Source organism: Varanus komodoensis, unplaced genomic scaffold (assembly GCF_004798865.1).
Source record: "Varanus komodoensis strain SLA01 unplaced genomic scaffold, ASM479886v1 scaffold32, whole genome shotgun sequence".
NCBI classification, from domain to species: Eukaryota; Metazoa; Chordata; class Lepidosauria; order Squamata; family Varanidae; genus Varanus; species Varanus komodoensis.
In genome coordinates, this window is record NW_025335798.1 from 18,667,327 (window position 1) to 18,680,083 (window position 12,757).

Below are 12,757 nucleotides of genomic sequence, written 5' to 3' on the forward strand. Positions count from 1 at the left end.
GAAGTCATAGTTGGGTACCTGCCATGGGCCCACAGCCCAGCAGGGCCCTCTTGTACTTCCTTATCACCAGTTTGGAAGAGCAGAAGATGCTGCTGCCGGCATACTCCCTGGCAGCCAAGCCAGCTCTTGGCGGCAATGAGGAGCGAGTGGGCGAGGAGCAAGAGCAGATCAGGACAAAGTGAGGGCAGGTGGCCTCACTGCGACAGGGAAGCCGTTGAGGGCACCCTGCCCAAGGGCCTTGAAAGCTAGAACCAGCACTTATCATTTTTAAAACCTATGAAAAACTTCGCCAGTTTTGGCACATTCTTATTAAAATAATAATAACCCCACTCAGTTCTTACTAATCCTTATTAATCTCACAAACTTTACCAGGGTGATGCAGAAATCAATAGGTAGAGCTTTCATTGGTCAAACCATGCAATCATTGGCATATAACCAGGCCTGAGAAAAAGCCTCTTTTCTAGAAATCAGCATGTGTGCATCCTTGAAATGTAGCTGGCACTAAGCTGGTACCAGTCCAGAGAAAGGTAGTTGGCACTTGACAGGTAACAGCAGCACAAACAAAGGGCAAGTCACACCAGCCCAGCCCATCCTCCTCTTCTGTGCAACAGCATCCCACCCTCTCCCCTCCTTCAGAGCATCTTCTTTGGTATCACACCTTGCAACTTTTTACTTCCATAACCTATTGGAAAGTGTTAACTGTATTATGTGTAACTCTCTAATGCTCGGTGTATAAAAGGGCCAACTGAGGACTGCTCATGTGAACCGTTTTGTTGGTAGCTGGTAATTCTAAAGAATAAATCCTCTAAAAGAAAACCTTCTCCTGTTGTGTATTTTGGGCATATGCACACCAGAGCACACAACTTTGGTCAACAAGGATCATATAACATGACCATGAAATGTACAGTATTTCTTTCATGACTATGTCCGAGGGAATCTTCCTGCTTTGTACCAGCCTACACTTAATAGATTGCTGGTGTTGAGAATGAAGCAATAGGGTAGGAAAGCTCTCATTCACCTTCCCCTAATGTTCCTTGTAAGACTTAGGCTATTTCATCTTTGATCTCCTGCAGAGTTGAGTAACCAGAAGCCATTTCCATATAAAATTATGTTTTGAGCCAAATGAATTAGTAACGCGCCTTAATGAGGCTGTGTTGTTAAACCGTTTACCTTAGCATCCATCCCTATGATATTGGAAAGCACCCAACTCTGTGCAGTTGCATAAATGGAAAATATGCATTTTATAGAATTGCTTTTCATATCAAAGTAAACAAACAAAAAGCCTTCCATCAGGCTGCCCATATTCATCCAAAGTATATTTTATTCTCTATGCAGGTATATAAATAGAAAATATGCAATTTGTACCTGCTGAACGCTTTTTATACTCCTGCCTGTCAAACAAAAACAAACAAGCAAAGAAAAAAGTTTGCCCAAATGTAGCTACAATATATCCCTTTATAAGTCTATGGATATGTAAACAGAATTCCCATACAGAAAATGAAAATCAGATATTCTTTATTAATGGTAATGTTACAAGTCTTTCTAAAAATTATGATGGATCCTTAGTGAAAAAAAGGTTTTAAAAAAGCTTTAAAATGTCTCCTAAGAATTGGTTCATGTCATGAATGACTGAAAATAGAAAAATCTAACATATTTGGTACTGTGGTTTTGCTACAGGTCAGATTATGGTTTGTCCTAGGGATTAGTAGCAGTTTTTACCAGTTTTAAGTAGACATTTGTTCAGCCCTGGCTGGAGAGGCTGCAAATTGAAGTTGGGACATTCTGTTTGCTGCACGTGTGCTTGCCACTGCACCATGGCCTGAATTTTGGACAGATGTGCTTTGGCATTATTTTTCCTTGAGTTTTAATCCAATAGGAGTACAATGGCCTTGAGGGTACACTCATCTGTGAATTTGGTCCAGTTACTAAGACTCTCAGATGTTTCCAAGGGCCTCCACTCGGAAAGCTTCCAGGGATGCAGCCCTTTGGAGCAAGCAGTGCCTGAGCTGGCATCCCCTGGATGGCTGGACAAAATCCTGAGCCATCCCAGTCAAGGTGTAGATGCAATGGTCCAGGGAATCTCGGCATCAGATCTGAAACCACCTCCATCAGCTCAGATAGGAAGTCTGTTGAGCAATGGAGTTGGCAGTACACCGGCAGAATCTCCAAACTATCCTGCTGGCCCAGCGCAAGATGCAAACACTGCAGGCTATTAGTCAGACCGACAGGGATTCTGGAGAGATAAATGGAATCCTTATAGAGCATAGCAACACTGTCTCCCTGCCCCTCACGCCTACCCTGATGCTGAACCAAGTATCCCGGGGATGGAGGCACAACTGGGAGACACTAACCCATCACAGTTCACCCACCCAGGTCTTGGATATTCATGTCAGATAGACGACTACACCCACTATTAGATCAAGAATTAGAAAAGTCTTGTTCTGCACTGATGTGGCATTTAAGAGCAGCAGCTGGAAAGACGAGGTCAAGTGATAGGGCAACCATAAAACCTGCAGGAGCAAGGAGGGCCAGAGCACCGCTTAACTGGATACAACTCTCCAATTCCCTCTTTCATTAGAACCAATGCATCATATTTATTCTGATAGCAAATATTGTGGGTTAATATTATATAAGCATGTGTGGTCACAATCAGATTAAGATCATGAGTTTGTATAGGTTTCCCTGCTATTGTTTTTGTCCCTGAATACCAACCCTATGGCAAAGGGAAAGAAAAACCGTGTGTTGAAATCAGTGGAGACTCCCCCACCCTTCTCTTTTTAACTGCATTACTCCCCTCCCCTGTTTAATTTTTGAATTAAAATGTGAGGAGGACAAAGCTGACACCCGACTTCCCCATATACACATCTGGAAAGCCAGGGCTCCATTCATACCAGAGTCCTATGTGTCCACAGTGAAGCAAATAATCTGCTATGTGATTTGATTAATGTTTAGTTGGCCATTACTGTAGTGCCGACCAAGACATTTTGCTGCCTGAAGCAGCCCTCAAATGTCTCTCAGTCAGCGGGCCAACACCATCCTGCCCTTTTGTGGTGTGGCCTGAAGCCGCTTGTTTTACCCCATTGCCCAGCAGGGACAGCTTCTCTTGAGCATACCAGATTGGTTTTCTGAAAGGCCATATTACTGTCTACTGCTAAATCAGGAGAATGTGCTTCACTCAATCTATTCATACGATGAACTAGCTCAAGAAGATTAATTGCACAGGTTGATCAATGTAGCTTTGTGTGGTGTGACTTCCCAACCAGAATATCTGCGGGTCCTCACTTGATCAGTCAAGATGAATGGGAGGAATGCAGAGCAATTAATGGCCTCTTAGGTGAAATATGGAAAGCCATGGGACAGGCTCATCAGTACTGGCAGAATGCGGTGTCCAAGTTTGGTGTCAGTCTTGGAAGGTTTAAGCTTTTCAACAGTAAGTCAAGACTGCTTTCCCTGCTGAGAAAATCTCAAGGAGCAGACTTCTAAGCCACTGCTGCTAAAGTGGGCTGCAGTTGGTGTACAGCTGATCTGGGATATTTGCTTTAGCTTACACGTTTCCCTTGCACACTGGTTATGCTGACTATTATTTTCTTACTGTCTTGCACAGAAACAATAAAAAAACTCCCCCTTTTCTGTTGCATGCAAGATCTATGGTGCCAGCTGCTATCTATGATGCTAACTTGTTTAAATTCAGACATTTTCTCTTATTTTACAAGCGACACAAACATATCCTTTTAACATACACTGTTTTGTATCTTGGTAATAAATGATTCTGTACAAGAAGACTTTTCCGTTCCTAGCCACAGTTTTTAAAAAAGAAATCCACTTATCAATAGCTCCTATCAGTATGACATCTCTACACTCTCAAATATGTTTATTTCAGCTGGGATAGAAATAGGAATAGAAATTTTTCTTCTTTTTCAGATAGAAGCATCAGCAACTGAATTATTTCAGTATTAATATTCTTTGCTTGCCTGTGCTAATAAATGCTGCATATATAGAAAGCAAAGGAAGCCGAAGCTAAGGATCTTCTGTATTTAGTCCTTTGCTGCACTAATTGTCTTTCCAGGTGCAGCCATCCAAGAAGACTCTGTTCTCTGTGTAGCTGTTGGTTCATGCCCATGGGGAGACTCTCCTTGCTAGAGTGGGAGGGGAACATGCTGTAGCTCTCTGGGGCTCTGAGGTCTTACATATCCAATTGTTTGAATATTTATTACCTGGCATTCAGTCCTTCACCTGTGTAGATCATACCAAGAAAAGAAACATATCAGGACAACTCATGTCTGCAACCTTGGACAGCCAATTCCACTGAATGGAGTTGTATTTTATTTATTTACTTATTTTGATTTTTATATACCTCCCTATTCCCACAAGTGCTGGGTGGCTTACCAGAAATCAAAATCAACGACAGTTGAAATTTAGGTTGAAAACAAGCACATTAAATAAAACTAATCTGGGAAGGCCTGCCAAAGGCCTGTCTCTCTTAAAGGTAACAGTAATGATTTAAAGTGTTGTGAGTGTGTTGATTAGTTTCGGAAGAGCAAGGGGAGTAAAAGAACGGGATGAGCGAGTGAGGTGACGGGTTGGTGAGTGAGAGTATGTGGGCAGAGCATGGGCGGGAGCAATAGATACTTACAGCAGGTCAGCGGTTAAAAGTCAGAGTTGTGGTCAGTCGGCAGTTTGCAGGATCTGAAGAGGCAGCCTTCTCATTAGAATCTCGGAGGGTGCTGTGGGAAGCATTTACGATTCCAGAGGAGGAGGTAGAATACTGGAGGCCACACTGGTGCCCAGGGAGAGGCCAAGCCTGATATTGTCAAGTATTATGAAGGTGTGAGAGATAGAAGCTGAGTGCAGGAGGGAAAGAGAGAAAAGAGGTAAATAAAGACTGGTCAAAGAATATTCTTAAGAGAAAGAATTTAAGAGTAAGGAGTGATTGAGAATGGAAAGAGTGAAATACCTCAGTCAGAAGTTATTATACACTGTTCTACTAAGGAAATAAACTACTGAACATTGTGAAACAAATTTGCTTCTTGTACAAATAAAGCTTTATTTTGTTTATTGTTCACCAGAATCATAGACTGTTTGAACACCACGGTCTCATCCTCAGGACCACATAGTCCAACGAAGGAGCCTTATAGCTTGAGTACAATATTGAGGGAGAAGTTAATTAATAAGATTGGAATTAAATTCCTGGTGGCATAATGAGAGAAAACAGGAAAATATCAAGAAGTTAAAGACACGCCATATCCAAACAAAATATAGGAATGTACAGTCTGGGATATCTGACATAGCTCTCCTGCCAGGCCATTTCATAGGGGCTGCCATTTTAGCGGCAACCACTGAGAAAGTTCTCTGAGACATTGATATTAATCTTGCAGAGGCAAACCTCAGACGATCACCCCCAAGAGACCTTAGGAAGCGAGGCATAATATATGGGCAAATATCTAACAAAGCTCTGCCTTTGCCACTCCACACACTGCCTGGAGCCCCGTGCAGCTATTTTTCCATCAGCTGAGTGATGGAGACTGAGTGTTGATCTGTTGCTGCCGCGGACAGGAGGGAAATAGCTATCTTGGTCACAATTGCTGTAGGGAGAAGTTTGGACCTCTCTCCAACTGGATCTATGTATATGTATGCACGATTATACCTTGTTACTTTGGGTCAGAGTGTGTGTTGTGTGTGTGTGTGTGTGTGTGTGTGTGTGTGAGAGAGAGAGAGAGAGAGAGAGAGAGAGAGAGAGAGAGAGAGAGAGAGAGAGAGATGGGGAATGAGATTGAGAGAGGGGGGAGAAGAAGATGCATTCATGCATGACATGGCTCCCAAAGGATTTCACAGGCACCCTTCTCGCTTCCCAAAGTCCATCCCAGGACTTTGTCCACCCCTGGTGTAGACAATACTAGGGACAATCAGAATGTGTAATCATGGATAGCACTGACATTTTTCTTACTTTCATGCAGCCTTGGATGGCTTTGATTCTGACTGAGAGCACATGGGCTTGCAAGAGAGTAAGAAAAATGATTCTGCATAGCCCCCACTGTGTGTTATTAGCCATATGTTTAGACTGCCCTAAGGTAGATAAGCCACAGGTCTGACACAACATTGCTGCTTCCCAAAACCTATATCCGCTGCTTTTTATAGATATATCCTACACAGGAAGATTGCCAGAATCCGTAAATTCTGTACATTGTGTATTTAATTAGCTTATAGGTTTTCAATAATAAGTCTTAGGTCCATGATGAACTGTGGATGGCAATGAGGATAAAGACTTGTGAAATTCTACCTCCCTACCAGCACACTGGACTCTGCAGTGATTCATTCTCATTTGGCCCTGAATCTAAGCAGTTGGTAGTGATCTGGCACAGTCGTCGTATAGAGCCAACTGCTGAAGTTTAAGACATGAGGAGAAAGAAGCTATTCACCTAGCCTTGAAATTGAGTGGTACATGGTGGAGCTATTTTTTGTTCCCTAAAAACCAAAGGAGTTTGAAGTTAATGTTGCCCCAGATTTACATCTGGAAGTCAAAACTGCCCCTCCCTCCCTCAAGTATTTGCCTTTGTTGCAGGCTTAGACTGTGTTACAGCTGTTACCTTGAATGTCCTTTTAGCTAATATGATAAGAATGCTGAATAAAATCATATTTATTATCAGAACTTAATGTACTTCACTGAAAATAAAAGATATGGAAAGCTGTTGCTTTGAGGAACCCTTGTCCCCTAATCATGTAACAAATGCTATTTCTATTAATCCATCCACCTATATGAAGTGATTTATTAGGATATGGCTCTACTTTTTCTCCAAATTAATATCACCCACCAAATATGCATTTGGTCACTGAGAGGGCATAACTTCTAGCAACTTGGAGTATCCTGGAATGTGGTGTGGAAACAGAGCTTGAGGCAGACATCTTACACTGTCTTTCTTTCAACCCTTCTGAAGTTGCTATGTGCATGTCATCTTCTTCAGCAGCCAGTGCCCACCCCATCCCTCTTTTCTCAATTTTCACAGGAATGCTTTCCTGTTAGGTATGAATTTAAAAAATCACACTTTGGTATGGTTAAGCCCACACTTAAGCCCAACCCTAAGTCATTAAGGCAGGGTTCCTACATCGTAACTGTGTGCTTCTGTATTATATGGACCTGAGCTGCCATAGATAAAGAAACACCTATTTGTTTAAACCTGTTATAAGGGGCATTTCTGAAAATAAGGCCCATCTGCAAAATTAAGCTTGAAATTGGCAAAGTACAAGGCTTTTTATAGGTCTCATGCTTGGAACAAACCCACATGTGTTATCTTTTTATTTCATTACCTTGTGGTGAACCCTGTAGAATAAGTTTCAAGCAGAAGCCAAATACTGAATGGGGATGCTGACAGAATTAACCTTCCTACCATTGCAGATATTTTCTTGAGGGGGAAAAAGTGTCCTTGAAGAGAATGTTGTTTTCCAGGTTCTTTCCAAAATAGATTAGAAGAATGTCTTGCCCATGTGTGTCCATATATCATTTTCCTGTTGCATTGTTCATTTAGCTTTGTAATATCCAGATGCTCAGTTTGAATTCCAAACTCTTTCTCCTGGGAGAACACTTGCTTTCTATTGCATTTCTGAATTTTTGAAAGGCCTCAATTACATGGCAATTATGAACAATGATTTATTCTAATGTAAATTTCAGTTTGCTTGATTGCATTCTTACATACGAAATATAGAAGTTATTTATCCCAATCTCGGCTTTTTGTGCATTCTAACAAATTATTTTGGATGGTTCTTTAACTTCTTGGGTAAAGTTAAATCTGAAAGAAACAAGTTCAGTCTGTTTTCCTTGTTTTTGTTTTGTCATTTGGTGCAAACAAAAGACCAAATATGGAGAGATCTTGGTCATTATAAATTGTTAATAGCATTGCTAAAATACTGTAATACAGACAAATCTGGCTGGTTTCATATAATTCCATTATTGTGTCCATTCCATCCATAGTTACAGTCTTATTCTGTTGCCATGGAGTCAAGATGTTCCATTTCCCCCTATTGCTGCTGAGCTTTGTCAGAATTTCCTGGTGGTGATGGTGGTCGTTTTACTTATGGATGTGGTCACATTTATTTTGTTCTCCTAAGATTGATAGTGATAACTATATCACACCAAATATGTAATATACTACACAAAACCTTGCATTGCTCTTCTCTAAGGGAAAGTCTGTGTGCATGTGTATTACTGTACTTATGTTTATATACACATCAACCCCATATTGTGAAAAATGATAAAGAACACATACCTTAATTATTAACTGTACACAATTTAAACAATGCAGAAAACTTGTTAATCTCATCAGACAACCTGCTATATAGGGTTGTTGTGGGAATGAGGAATAAAGGATAGGAAAACCTATGAATCAGCTTTTAGATAATTGACTAAATTTGAGTTCTTAAAAAAAGCTACTGCAAACAATAGACAATATCAGATAAAAAGTTTTCTTTAGTATTTTTAGCAAGTTCTCCACCACACAAAATGATGTGATTTTTCTCTTTCCTTCTAAGGATTCCCACACTTCTCTCCCCTGCCCTTTTGTCCACCCAATTCCTCTAGAGAAGATTAATGAACCAGGCATTCTTTTCCAGTTTCTCATAATAGACCCAGGTTCTGTGTAGGCTTGGTACAGACATGCACAGAAGTGCATCTTTGAAGTTGGATGTTAATTCCTCATGCTCAGTGAAATGGTCATTGACTGTTGTGAACTTCTTGGCCAGATCACTTAGCAATGCAACCTTTTGTTGGCATCTTCTGTCAATTACAGGCAATCTTCTCCATTGTTTCCTGGAAAGAGTTTGTGTAGTTGCTATTGTCCATCAAAATCTACAATTTAGTTCTTGGTGGTGGGGATAGAGTGTCCCTGAATTTCTGACTCACTCTTTACTGCAACTGCTTCTAAAATTCTAGAGGCAATAGGGGATAGTTTTGTTGCTCCATTGGTGAGGCAGACCAGAATTTCAATCTGGAAGAGAAGTCTAAAAAAGGATCCTTGACTGAAAACATACTGGAAGAGCTTTTAAATACTTAATTATTCTGAACTAAGCTAAGGAGAGTTTGCCTATCCCTGAAGGTTAACTTGGCTGAAAATATAGGGTTGGGGGAGTAGTTAGTTTGCTTTCCAAGATGCAAAAAGAATATGTTATTCTATTTATTTGAGTCTCTCTCTCTCTGTATATATATTTTCACATCTGAAAATCACTGTTTGGTCTAATTCTTGGCAATGTCTCCCATGGTCACATTGTTCCTTGTCTCTTCTCTCTTTCCAGCTCATTTCAACACGGATTCAATTTTGTTATTTAAAATACAAACAGTGATGCACATTAACTTAACTAGTCCATTCTAAAATTATAGCAAGATGTATTGTGGGAATGAAAGCTGGTTTAGGTCCCAAATCCAAACTTGGCAAATGCTCCCTATTCATCAACACTGCCCATAATAGCTGTAATGGAGGCATGGTAATAGAACTTCTTTTTTTATTGATTCTCCCTGTAGTTGAAGAAAGACATAATTGCTATCCTAAATTTAATCTTGCAACACTCATCTGTTGCCAACCTTCTGCTCCAGTGTCTTCCTGGAAGCATTGAAGTGAACTTTTGAGCTCAATTCCAAACGCACCATCTCCTAATTTAACTATCTATAGAAGTATACTTCTTTTTAAAGGATCTCTCTTAACATAGCATTAATGGGTGACTAGTCAATCTCGTATCACAACTTTAGTGAAGATCACAGACTGCATATTTTACAAAGGAATAGATGATGATATTTTACTGCCCTCAAATTATTTGTGTTTTATAGTCTCCTTTTGCATAGCTTTGGAGACAATTTTATGGCAATGGTTCATTAAACAAACAAGCAAATAAAGCTGACAAGGGTGGGGCAGTTGAGGGGCAAAGTATTATTTACTTGAAGAACAAAGTACAATGATAGAAAACGGTATTATGAAATCTACAAAAACGGTAATATGAAAAATGTTTTGCTAATAAGAAAAGTGGAGCCATCAATATCCAAAGAATTGTACTCACAGGTAGAATACCAGAAGCACTTTAAGTAGGAAATAGTGTGAATTAGTATACATTTTCAGTATTAATAAAATATACTGTGAATTAGACCGTCTGATCTATTTGATACAAAAGCTGTATAATTAGTTATCTAAGTTACTCTGAGCATATTTATTTTGAACTAAGACTTTGACCGAACAAAAAACAACTGCCCCCACCCCGCCCCCCCAATTTCCTTGGTACCAATGCTCAAGATTGTTGTTGAACAATATATACCACACAAGCTAAAAGAGATGTTGGGGAGATGTTGGGAAGCCCTGGTGGTAATCAAGAACTGTATTTACACTATATGAATCCTTATGTAACTTCCTCAAAGTACATAATTTCATATTCCTTTTAAGTGTGAGTCAGCCATGAAAGATGGTGTTGAATTATCCTTGGAATTGTTTGAGTCATAACCTACGTTCACTCGAGAGGTATGATAACCAAAGGCTGGTTATTCTGCAGCATCTTGTTGACCAAACTGACGTTTAATTTGGGTGTGCTTACATGGAAAGGTAGCACACACAAACACAACAGCATGATTACATGTGAGTAACGTCTTAGGAAAAATCCAGATATGTGGGGTGGTGATGATTTTTCCAATGCCTTTATGTGAATTACATTTCTGTGTTACTTACCGATTGAAAGAAAATTAGTATGGGCCACTTTGTGTACACCTGAAAAATGTACATTAAGATAACTAGTCATGCTGTCTTGGATACCTTGGAGAAAACTAGCTGAATTTTAAAAATTTGGTCAGGTAACATCCTTCATTGAAAACCATTCACTTCATTGGATGTATGGATGTATACATATGTTCTATTCACTTTTTAGATAAATGTCTGTCATAAAGCAGCAGACATCTTCCATTCACCTTTCCACATCATTAGTGGATAAATAATGCTACCTTAGAGAGTTTGAAAAGGATTGCCTCTTTTCTGTAAGACCAGTATTGATGTGGTCGCAGCTAGCCAGTGCTTACCTTACCACTCCAACAGTGTTTAATTTAGTTTTAGATTAGAATGACGTTACCATCTCTAACAGGGTTGCTGCTCTCTTCCTCTGTTACACTGCATTCCTCTATTAAAAGGTGGAAATGGGAGATTAGAAGAGACCTTTCTTTTGTTTAATTTCCTTTTTGGCTAGAGTGTGTCAAGATATGGGAAATTTCAGCCTGACTTGCGTTCTGCTCATATCTTTAGGCTATAGTTACAGAGATGAGTGGAACAAAGGCAAGTTTTCTTAAATCAAGTACAAACTTACGGACTCAGATGTTTAAGACATCTGCATTTTTTTTCTTTTGTGGCCATTGTTTTTAATATTTTGTCATTATTATTACTTATGATAAACTCTGCTTTTCTCAGCAACGTTATTCTGTGCTGCACAAATTTGGCTCTTGCCATGTTACATTAACTATATGAAGGTTTACTTCTCAAGCAATTGAAGGGATCTTTTTAGGTCTGATACAAAGTTTTGATTCCAGATACCTATCTAAATACTGGACTAATAGTTTATGTAAACTTTCCTTTTATATATAATACTTTAGTTAGTTAGTTAGTTAGTTAGTTAGTTGATGGGATGAAATGATTGACCACATTACCATGAGCTGTATCCCTTATATGTTGACCCATTCAAGAGCAATCCTTTCATCTACTTTGCATAATTTAAAATGGCAGAAAATTGTCTTTCTAGAAAAACTGTGCAAGCTTTGAAAGTGAGCTTGAAAGTGAGTTAGCGCATTCAACACTTGGGTTAATTCCAAACATACTGCACATAGGATTTCTTTTCAAATTCTACTCATTCAAAATTTCCCTGCATTGTAAAAATTACCAGGTCTTATTTCCAAAGTGGAACCAATATATTAGGGATTTTCCATTGCTTGATTATTACAATTATTTTAAATCGGAGTTTTATACATAATAAGTGTATGGACAGAATTTTTGCCTTTCCCCCCTTTACATAACCAATGTGCATGTTTGCACTGATAAAATATAGCAAAGAAGCAATCCTGATATGGCAGCATTGGATTGTGCTTTGCGGACACACAGAGACATCCAGGTAACATTGTGAGAAGGGAAAGAGAAGACCTGCAGGAACTGGAAGCACAGGCAAACTGTATGCCCCGGTTCTGCAGAAGGGTGGGAGGAAGAAACTCCTTAGGAATTCTCCAAAGGACCATCCAGGAATTATTAGATGTGACAACACGTGTCAAGCTAGCAGAGACAAAGCTGTGCTTAAGAGCCACTTATTGCACACGGCACATATATCCACGCCACATGCCCCAAAGTATAGTGTGATCCCCTCAGTGAGGCATTAGCTCATATGCAGAGGCTGCCACATGACCCAGAATCATGCATGTGCAGGATATTCCGCTGCAGGTGTCCATGCTGTGCATGTGGATGCTTCTGGGTACAGCTACATGGCAGTGGAATATTGGGCTGGGGCTGCCTGTGTGGCGAGTCTTCCCACTTCTGATAATGCCTGGATAGAGCTCCAGTAAAACTGGAACTCGGGAGGCAACAATAAAGAATGGACTAGGGAAAAACCTGTCACTTCCCATTCTGGCTGCTCTGGAGAACACAAAGTTAGCAGAAGGCGATGGTCTTTGTTCAGCACTCTGCCGTCAGTGCTGAATTTGACACTTGCAGTCAGTGACTGGCTGAGGTAGTGGCATTATGCAGCTACAAAATGAGAGGGGGGGGGG